We start from the raw sequence: 10,131 nt of genomic DNA, 5'->3' as shown, positions 1-10,131 counted from the left end.
GCTTGCGAGAGGGGGCCTTAAATTAGCCTGGATGTCAACAGCGCGGTTAATTGCCCCTTCATTCCACAGGCGGGTTAATAATTAAGTTAAATTAATAATTGGGACAATAATTAAACGGAACAATAACTAATAGACGGGACGACTGAAGCAATTGGGCTCGGTGCTAAGCCCCCCGGGGGGGGGTGGGGGGGTGTTACTCATTTACCCAGCGGTTTAGGGACGAATCCTGCCCACGAGGGCTTTGGTGGCCGGGGGGGGAGGGGGCTGAGAAGCCCCGGGGGGGGGGGGGGGGATGCGACCCCCGGGCTTTGGGGCCGGGACCCCCCCCCTTGAGGGACGGGCACCGCCAGCGGTCCCCCCCCCCCCCCCGGTACGGACAGACGGACGGACGGACGGACAGACGCGAGGAGGGCCGGAGGGAGGGAGGGGGGCGGCTCCCGGCCCGGGGGGAGGAACTACAAGTCCCGTGAAGCCGCGCCGCCCGCTGCCGGGCTTTATAAGGGGGGGGCAATGGCCCGGCCGCCGCAGTCGGAGCATCCCCGGGTCCCAGCCGCGGAGTCTCCCCCGCGGGGGGAGGTGGAAGCGCCCCCCCCCCCCCCCCCGGGGGCTGTGGGTACGGAGGAGGATGAAGATGAGGATGGCGGTGCCGGAGCTCCGGGAGCGGTTTGGGCGCAGGCAGGAGCCGCGGGGGGGTTGCGGCTGGGAGGCTCGGCCCGCAGGAGGTAGGTGCCTGCTCGGTATTGGGGGGGGGTCGGGGGGGGGGGCGGCTGGGCAGCGGCAGCCCTGCGCTTGCTCCCGGGGTCGTTACCGGGGGGGGCTGAGCCGGGCTGGGGGACCCCCCCAGTGCCGGTCCCCCCGGTGCCGGTGCCCCCCCCAGCATCACCCCATCGCCCCCCCCCTCCGCTGCTCCTCGGGGACGATCGCGGAAGACTTGGGGGGGGGGAATGTGTCTTGTCTCGAAGAAGAACCGTGCGGGCGGTGTTTTTCCTGATTTTATTTTTTTTTTTCTAACGATTTTTTTTCCCTGCTCCTCCCCTGGGAAAACCTCCTTAGAAAGGCTCCCGGCGGCTCCGTGCCCTGGGTGCGCTGCGGGCAGGTGCCCGGAGGGGCGAGGTGGGGGGGTCCTGCGATCCTGCAGCCCCTTCCCCAGCCCTGTCGGGGGTCCCAGGGGTCTCCCCAGCCTCTGGTGCTGCCTGCCCTAAGCAGGGAACACTCGACCGGGGGCGGCGATGCGAGGTACCTGTGATGCACAAGAGCACTTTTGTGCGAACGCTGGAAAAAAACGAATGACTCCCTTATTTTGCTTGCTACAACAAAAAGACCCCACCAGGCTAGACCTGCGGCCGGCTCCGCACGGACATTGGTGCTGTCTGCTCCTGGGGACCCAGCACAGGGAGGACAGCGCTGCCCCTCCAGCGTGCGAGCCCTAAGGAGGGTGAGGGATGCTTGTTTGGGGAAAGGATGTTTGAGGTTGCTTTGATATAAACAAGAGGCGTTTTTATTGCCCAGACATTGTTAGCGTTGCTCTTTGCTGGCTCGGAATGCGCTTCCTCTGGAGGGTTTGGAGACCGGAGGGATTGCTCGGCTCTCCTGCTAATTGAGACATCTTTTTATAATCACGGTCACAGCTGGGGGGGATGAATGCAGGGGGAGAGGGCTGGTGTGCGGTGACTCAGGCCTTGGGAAGGAAGGAGCTGTGCCTCTGCCGGGCATTTCCCAGGGGAGGTTTCAGCTCAGAGGCTGAGACACCGTGTGTGAGGACACCTTCCTCCCCGAGCTCGTTGCCTGCTGTCAGGCAGGTGATGTTTTGGGATGATATTTTTGGGATATCAGTGTTCTCAGTTCCCCGTAAAATAAGGGATGGGTGGGAAAATCTTCACCTGTTTCTCTGGTTTATCTTGACCCCTCCACAGCTGTGGGGGTCCCACCTGTGCTGATCAGGCAGAGCTGTGGGCTAAGGGGGGTGTTGCAACACTTGTGCTCTCCTTTCTCAAAGGGTTTGCTGCAAAAAGAGCTAAAACTCCTTGGACTTGCCCTTTCTGTAAAGGCAGCTGTTTACCGGTTGCTTTCCATGTGCAGTCTGTAAAACAGAAACCAGCCTGAGATGTGGCACCCCCAAATTTAATTCAGGGTGTTGGAGGCAGCCTTTCCTGGGGTGCTGCTGGCCGGCAGCGAGGCTGAGCTCCTCTGGCAGGGGCTCTGCAGCCCCCCGATGATGGGGAGGCAGTTTTCTGACGGGCTGAGGGTGTGTAACTGAAAGTGCAAAGGCACTTTGCAAGCCTAACACCCGTAGAGAGGAGTACAATCCACTTCTTTCACGGGCAGGAGGAAGTGAACTCGCTGTTATCTCCAGGAGCATTCCTGTCGTGGTGTCTCCTGAGCTGCAGGGCAGGAGGGCTGCGCTGCTGGTGTTTGGTCTCTGCACGGCACCAACTTGCTGGGGGGTGCGGGGAAGCCCCCAGCTGCTGGGATGGGGTCTGTGTCCGCCTGTTTTCTCTGCAGGGCTCAGGTGCTGTGCTCTGGCACGTTTGGTGGCAGTGGCTGGGATGTTGGTGTCACTGCTGGCCACTTCTGAGCCAGTAAATCAGTGCTGGTGGGTCCAGAATGGCTCTTCCCGCCTGCAGTGATGGGGGTGTTGGGGAGGTGACCTAAATTGTCCCACCCCAAATCTCCTGGGCTTTGCCAGGACCTAAGTCTAAGCCCACAGGTTCACCCAGCCAGCCTGGGCTGCCTCCAGTGCAAGGCCCTGGCAGAGCCCCGTGTGGGAGCTGTTATATGGGGAAAGAGGATTCACTCCTTTGGGGCTGGGAGAGGAGGGATGCCCTGAAACAGGGAGGGCTGGCGGTCGAAGACATTGCAGTGGGCATCACAAACTGTTAGAGAACCAGCTATAAATTCAGCTGCATGCTGTGGAGTTGCTAGGAATAGTCTCTGAAACACTTGGGTACCTGCCTCGTCTCTACGTGCCCGGCTCGGGGCTCAGCGCGCCGCTGCTCTGTGCGGAGCAGAGCCTGGGGGGTGCTGTGGACTGGTGCTGGGACCTGAACCTTTCCAAAGTGAATGCTTCTGTCTGCTGTGAAGTGCAGCTGTGAAATCTGGAAGCCTGGGCTCAGACCTGCCTCCTCTGCGGGCTGGACCCTGGTGTGCATTCCTCCTGTGCTGGGTTTCAAATATATTTAATGCAGCAGCATTGCTTCTCCTTGGTGATGGGGGTTCTCTAGCAGCAGTTGGCTTATCTGGCCTGTGGAGGGTTTTAGACTCAGGCTGTTCTGTCTAGGGGTTCTTCCGTAATAGGAATGGTGAGTGCCTTAAATTTTAGGAGATCAAATGTCTTTGGCCACAAGTGCTCCCCCTCCCTCCGGCTCCCTTAGCCCCAGACAATGGGGGGATAATGCCAGCAGCACAATGCGACTTGCTGGGGGTTTTTTGTTTGTTTGAACTTTGAGCAGAAGAGAGAAGCAACAAAAGAGAGGGCAAGAAAAGCACAATGTTTTGCCAGATACCAAGGCCAGCCAGAAAGTTATAACTGCATTACAAAGGGCAGCCTTGTTCGGGATAGCTTATTTCATCAGAAAGATGTATTAAAAATAGTAATGAAGGGGCAAATGGGAGCATAAAGCCCCTGGTGTTGGTGTAAACACTGCGTGAAAACACTTTTATGATGTCCTGTAACTCCCTAATAAATACTGCTCGGTTTTGATGAAAACTCTTAACACGAGATTAGGGTTTACAGCGCGGTACCTTGCTAGTCCCTGGGGACAGAGCCTGGCTTCAGCGTGGCTTCGCGTCCTGCTCCGTAGCCTGGTTTCAGAGCTGCAGGGTTTTCCCTTCTTCCTTTTGGGTTTTTCCCCCCTGTGGCAGCAGCTGAATCGCAGGCAGCGCTTTCCTGGACCGGCACGCAGGAGGAAAAGGGGCTGGGATGGATGTGGTTGGGGAGGTTGTTCTCGCTTCTGGTTGATCTGCAAGTGGCTTCTCCCAGACAGAGCTGATGAGGTGTGAATACCCCAGCCCCGGGGCTGGGCTGCACCCATGCTAGGAAGGTAATGCTTTTCCTTCAGCTGGCTGGCCCTGCCTGCCAAGCCACGGATGTTTTGGAGGGCTAAAACCGAAGCCTTTAAATAAATGTTTGATCTTGGGTGGCTGTGCAGCTTTCCTGCAAAAATGAAGCCCAGAATGGGTTTCAGATCAGGAGCAAATGTTATCTAGCCAAGCTTCTTCCTGCTCCTACTGCAGCTTTTTCTCAGTTCTTCTCCCTGGAAGGGGATCAGAGCCGTGTCTGTCTGGTACGGCTGCAGCAAAGCTGTCTGTGGTATTGCAAAAGGAACAAACAGCAAAGGCTCTGTTCTCAGTTTGGTCCAAGACAACCTCTAATGCGCCACGAATTGGTCCTCAGGGCCAAAAGGTTGTTGCGTGGCGCACAGTACTGTCTGAGGGCTCTAGTCTGGCTTTGCAGCGCTGCTGTGAATGGTTCGCATGCCTCATGCATGCAAATTTGCATTTTTTTTGCAAATTTGCCATTGCATGCATGGTCAGGAGGAGGCTGCTTTGGGGTGGCAGCATCCCTTCCTGCCCAGGTGGATGGAGGCTCCATGGTGGCACTGAAGTCCCCTGGAGCTCCTGCTGGGGCTCCTTCAGGTCTCACAAGTGGAACTGAGCGGGTCTCAATTCTGGAAACCTTTTCCTAAGGTGGTGTGAAAAGACGCTTCTGGTGCGTGGGCTCACGCTGGTAGCCAGGAGGTGCAGGGACTGCTCCTTTAGGATTTATGGGTTGAAGGATTGTGGCTTTTTGGCAGGTGGCACCCCCCTGCTCACCTCTGTGCAGCTCAGCCCAGCACTGTGGCTGGGTAGGCGGCACCGCTGGAGAGGAACCTGCTGCCAGCAGCTGGGACCCGGGGTGCCAGTGACACCAAGAGGCCATGGGGCTCATTCCCTGGTGGCGTGGCCGAATGCCTCTCTCTCATGCAATGGGCTTGGAAGTAAGCTCTAGGAATTAAAGCTGGCAGCAGCTTTTTGGTGCTTCCAAGACGCGGAAGCCCTGCTTGGCTCTCGCTGGGAGTCCCAGGTGGGACCTGTGACTGAGTGTTGCCACCTCCACCGAAAGCAGCCTTGGAGGCTGGTCTCTGCCTGCTGGACAGGGGCTGCGTGTGAGCTCCAGCAGCCTGCTTGTGGCCAGCTGGAGCTTTGTGGCGTACTTTGACACGTGTGGTGCCAGCATCTCCTCAGCAAGGTGGAGGTGAAGGAGGAAATAACAAAGTCCAGTGGGGTGAGGAGGTGGTGTCTGCCTCTGAGCTCACAGTGTGATAAGCAGGGCTGATTTTGGGGTGGGAAAATATCCCCATCTGGGTTGTGGTTGCTGCTGTGAGATGCCAGAAGTGCTGCAATGTACAGCATAGTACGTGAGCATCCTGCCCAGCTGTGCTTCGGGGGAGGCTTGGTCACCAGCAGAAATGGGGTAGAAAGGGCTGAAATTGGTCACTGAAAGCGGTTGGGGTCAGTTGGTGCTAAGCTGCAGCTCCCCAGCAGAACTGCTGGGGCTCTGGCTCCTCTTTCTGGGCTGTGTAGGATGGAGCACGGCTGCAGAGAGCAGGCAGCTCCCTGTTGCAGGGCTGGGCAGGAGGAGCTGCTCGCCTGGAGCTGCCTGGCGGGTCTCTGGATGTGCCCCCCCTTTCTGGGTGAGCCTGCACCCCCTGGGGACACGGGGTGCGTGCATTTACTGGCAGGACAGCGGCATCCTGCTGCTCCTGGCCCATCGCTTTGGGTCACATCTTCCCAGGGGATCCCTTGTGGCCTGGAGCTGTGCTGGCAGGTAGACCTGGGGAGGACGCAGGGAGGAGAAGCGGCTCCAGCAGCTGGCACCTGCCCATGGGAGGAGCGGGTCCCGCTCTGGGGTCGGGGCGGTGGCAGTGGCACTGCCTCCTGGGTGTCCCCGTGGCCCCGTGTCCGACCTCCCCAGCCGAGGGGGAGGGGGCAGCCCGGATGGGGAATAATGCCCCCCTTTTTACAGCTTCTTCAATTGTTCCTGAAAATCCTTTTTAAAAGGGAGGAAAGTTCCTTCCTTCCTTTCAGCTCCCGGTATCTTTAAGAATTCGCTCTATTGTGGCCCAGGACAGAGACCCTTCTATGAGGGCTCCATAGGCACTCTTCGGAGGCCCCCTCCCCGTGCCCCCCCCGCCCCATCCCAACAAGCCCCCCATTCTCCTCTGAAGAGGGTCCCTCTGTCTAACGCCAAGTAACTCTTAAGGGTAGCATTTATCCTCGGGCACTCAGCTCACAAAGAGTGCCGGAGTGTCAAATAAACTCACTCCAGCCTGCAAAGAGAAGAGGAAGAAAACACAAAACCCCCTTTATTTCCACCCCTGCAGGGAAACAAATACGGACTTTGTGCCGGAGAGCAGCAGCGCCCTAACGAAGCGGGGCAGCGCGCGCACTAACGTGTCCCTAATAAAGTTGTGTGCGTGCACACATGCGGTGCCGTGTGAGCGTGGACCTGGTGCACGAGCTGTAAATCAAAATGTGTCCCAACGAGCACTACCCATCCTGCGTGCCCGCTGCTCTCCAGTCGGCGCTGGTCACTGGGACCGTGTCTTGGTGATTTCTGCTCACTTTTGGAGAGGGGAGCGAGGAGGAAGATGCTGGCTCTGCCCTGAGCCTGCAGCCAGGCTGTGCCCACAGGTAAGGCACAGCGGGGGGCTGTGCTCAGCCACCTCCTCCGGGGGCTCTTGGCGGTTTCCAGCTGACCTTCAGGAGAGCTCGGCACAGCTGCTGCAGGCTGGCTCCCGGCTGCAGGTGCTAATTTCATCAGGAAACTCTAGCAGCAGCAGGGGGATCGGCTCCCTGCCCTGCTGTGGTGTGGAGGAGATGTGGTGCCCCGCGAGGAAGCGCTTGTCCCCTTCTGCGCATGGATTTCGGCTGTTAGCCCTGCGTGTCAAACCAGCATGAGCACTACTGGCAGAACCGGGACAGGAAAATGAGAGCAGAGAATCGTCTGATGCTGCCTGCTCCCTGAGGAGCTGCTCTCCGCCACAAGTCCCGTGCTGTGACCCTCCATCTGCACACAGTCCTGGCTTCTGAACGCTGAATTTGGGAATATTTCGGCTGTGCGTGGGATGTGCTCGGTGCCCCCCTGCTCCTGCAGCTGGCAGCACACCTGGAGGACAAGGTGCATGCTGGCTGAGCCGTTCCCTTGTCCTGACACTTGTTTCTCTGCATGTTTTGGTACCCCCCTGTTACCGAAAGGGGCACATGCAATAGCTGCTGGAGTGTCTTCATACCTAGAAGTGAGAAGGAGCAATCAGCCTGACTGTGTGCAGGCTTGGGACTTCTCCTTGACCAAGCAAACAGTCCTGAGCAGGAGGATTTGTCCTGGGATGTTTTCTTTTTGCTGGGATCTTGAGTCTGGAGCCCCTGTGGACTGCGGAGGGTTTTGGATGCTCCCTTCTGCCTCTGTCTGGGACCGAGCGTTGCTGCCAGAAGGCCACAGACACCTGCTTCTCCTCGAATCTGGTGGATTATTTCTCTTGGCATCGTCCCGCTAGTGCAGCGGTTTTTACGGATCTTGTGGAACTGCCTTTGTTGCATGAAACTGCCCAGCTCGCAGGTGTGGGAAAGCAGCAGCTACAGCCCAGGGCTGCAGAGCACCCCCCCCCTCTTATTTGGGCTACTCTATTCAGCATCGTGGCTCTTTGGAGGAGGACGGAGTCCATGCACCTGTGTAAGACAAGTCCTGCTGGTCTTAGGTGAGTCAAGAATACCTGCTTTCCTTTATTTTTTTTTAAGGGGGGAAAAAAGCCTTCCTGTGGAACTAAAGCTGGCTTCTTGTAAGGTGTATTTTCCCCACATTTGGGGAAAATGCCAAATCCAGTTACCTGCTACTTCAGGGTAAAGAGGGGAGGAGACGGGATAGCTCTGAAAGCTGATGTGGCTTTTCCCTCTTATTTTAATGAAACCACCGATTTTTAGCACCATCTAAGCCTAAAATCTCATCCCAAATAAGAGCTTTCTCCCTGGAGTTACTGGTGAATAATGGACAAAGGAGTTGAAGGGAGGCAGCCCACAAGCAGGTTTCTCTTTCTTTCCTTCCCCGGAATGGAGGCACCCTGCTGCTTTTCCGCACTTTAAAGCGTGTCGAAGCTGCTGGTGCTAGCCGTGCAGGGGAGCTGCCGTTTGCGAGGCTTACTGGGAACAATGCGCAGCTTGTCTCGAGGGTACTGTGGGGGGCTCCCGGTCCTGAGCGGGTGCAGGGGATGAGCTGGAAGTGGCCACGCTCCCTTCGGAGGGGAGCTGTAAGCCTCCCTGAAACAGAAAGTGCTGGGGAAGGCGGGGGGCTGCCAGCAAATGATGCCAGGGCTTTGGTTTTTTGAGGGGGCAGCTTGTATCAGCGCTGATGCTTTGGGCACACCTCTCAGCATCATGCCCCACGGGCTTTGCAGAGTAGCAGTGGCTTTGTGTAAGCCTGGGAGGATGAAGAATAAGTGCAGTGATTTTTGACTTGGGTGGAGAATGAGCTGGTGACTCCCGTGCTGGAGAAGAGGGAGGCTTGTCCTGTCCTGGAGGGCGCTGCGGGTGCAGTTTGGTGTTTCCCTGGGGCTCTGCACCCCAAAGCGCCTCTGACTCTGGTGTTATCCTGGAGGGATGGCTCAAGCCTCACAGTCCACTGGTTTCTGGGGCATAGCAGAAATGACTTTCTTGGGGAGATGCTGTGGCTCACCCTGCCTGGACTGCTTTCTGGTGTGTGTTCCTGGAGGGAGTGTTGGCCTGGGATAGCGAGGCTGAGAAATGTAATGAACAGAAGGGAAATTGCTGCCATGAAAAACTTTTAAAGCAGACTTTTAAAGTACGCTTTTGTTTTGGGCTAGGGCTCCAATGTTCCTGCTTGCTGGTGTTCAGTCCAAAAAGAGCCTGATGGGGGCTGGCAGGGTTGTGGGGTCTGTGCCGGGGTCCGTTCAGGAGCTGTGCAGCTGTGGATGCTCTGCAGCAGCTGAGCAGTGACCTGTGCTGGGGTGGTTGGTTCAAGGGAGCAGAGATGTAAAGGTGCTGTTCTTCCCTTTTGCCGAGTGGGAACCCCCAGAGGATGTGGTGAGCCTTCCCCAGAGACAGCTCTGCCAGCTGGGTGCTTTTCAGGATGGATGGAGAAGGCAAATGCAAAGCGGAGGAGGCAAGTGGCTGATTTGTTTTACACTGCAAACTCCCAGCTAGCTGAACAGGGCTGAGCTATTTAAATCAATTTCCCTTGTGTCTGACTGGTGCTGTTACGCATCTCAGCTTCTTCGCAGGCCCTTGGGACTGTGGGTTTTCCCTCGTTGAGTATCTGAACGTACCAAGCACTTGCCTTCATCCCTTGGCTTCCTGTCCCTGCCTCTGAAGCGTGGGGAGGAGGGAGGAGCACGCACGCCCTCTTGCTGGTAGTGCTGCAGCTTCTCGAGTGCTGAGCTCCCTGGGCTAAGGCGAGGCAGAGATTTCCACCCCAAACCATCACAACGCAGCTCAGTACTTAGCTTGGCCTTGCTATGGCATCTTCCTCTCTTTGAGGGATGAATGTAAAAGAGCGCCCTGGCCGTCGGCTCGGCGGCTCTCTGCTGTGTGCAGTGACTGCACCGAGCCCCGCTGGCTCTGCTGGGAGCGTGGCTGCCCTGGGCAGGTGCCTCCGTCCTGGGAGGCTGCTGGTGGTGGCCACATGGTTCGCGTGGTGGCATCGGTCCTGCTTCTGGCTTTGCGCTCCCTGCATCCTGCAGGACAGACGGGGATCCCGCTGCGGCGATCCCTACCTCCAGCTCCGAGCTGCACAAACCCTTTAACACGACCTAAATCGCGAAACCCCGCCACGCACACTGGCCTGTGGCCTGTTCCTTGGGGGGCCACTGGCCCCTTCCTCACCTTTCTCCTGCTCCGGGGCCAGTAGATCCCAGGGTAAGCGGGCTCCGGATCCGTCCCGTGGTGTTGCGCTCGGGTGCGCGCTGCCGCCTGCCGGTGGCGGAGAGCAGGGCAAGGGCCCCCTGAGCATCCCCCCCCCACGGGGCTTGGAAACCTCTGCCCCAGGCTCAGAAAGGGCCGGATCCTGTAGCCCCCCCCGGCTGTGCGGCTCCCAGCGTAGGCTGTCGGACAGCAGCACCCTCAGCTGCGCCTCCCCTTTGG

At 58.0% G+C, this 10,131-nt stretch overlaps 1 protein-coding gene across 20 annotated transcripts in view; it reads left to right on the top strand.

Moving 5' to 3' along the window:
- Positions 1 to 479: 479 nt before the first annotated feature.
- Positions 480 to 10,131, top strand: part of LOC121057155 — a 190,494-nt gene continuing 180,842 nt past the window's right edge. For 6 of the 20 annotated variants that reach the window (XR_005813664.1, XR_005813665.1, XR_005813667.1 and 3 more), the window contains exon 1: positions 480 to 722. The gene's annotated coding sequence lies outside the window, so the exon portion shown is untranslated. Of the gene's footprint in view, positions 723 to 6,362; positions 7,737 to 8,915; positions 8,925 to 10,131 lie in introns of all 20 variants that reach the window. The other 14 variants (XR_005813672.1, XR_005813663.1, XR_005813666.1 and 11 more) reach the window with 11 other exon arrangements.

This window comes from Cygnus olor, chromosome 18 (genome assembly GCF_009769625.2).
Source record: "Cygnus olor isolate bCygOlo1 chromosome 18, bCygOlo1.pri.v2, whole genome shotgun sequence".
NCBI lineage: Eukaryota > Metazoa > Chordata > Aves > Anseriformes > Anatidae > Cygnus > Cygnus olor.
This window is presented reverse-complemented; position numbering and strand designations above follow the sequence as displayed.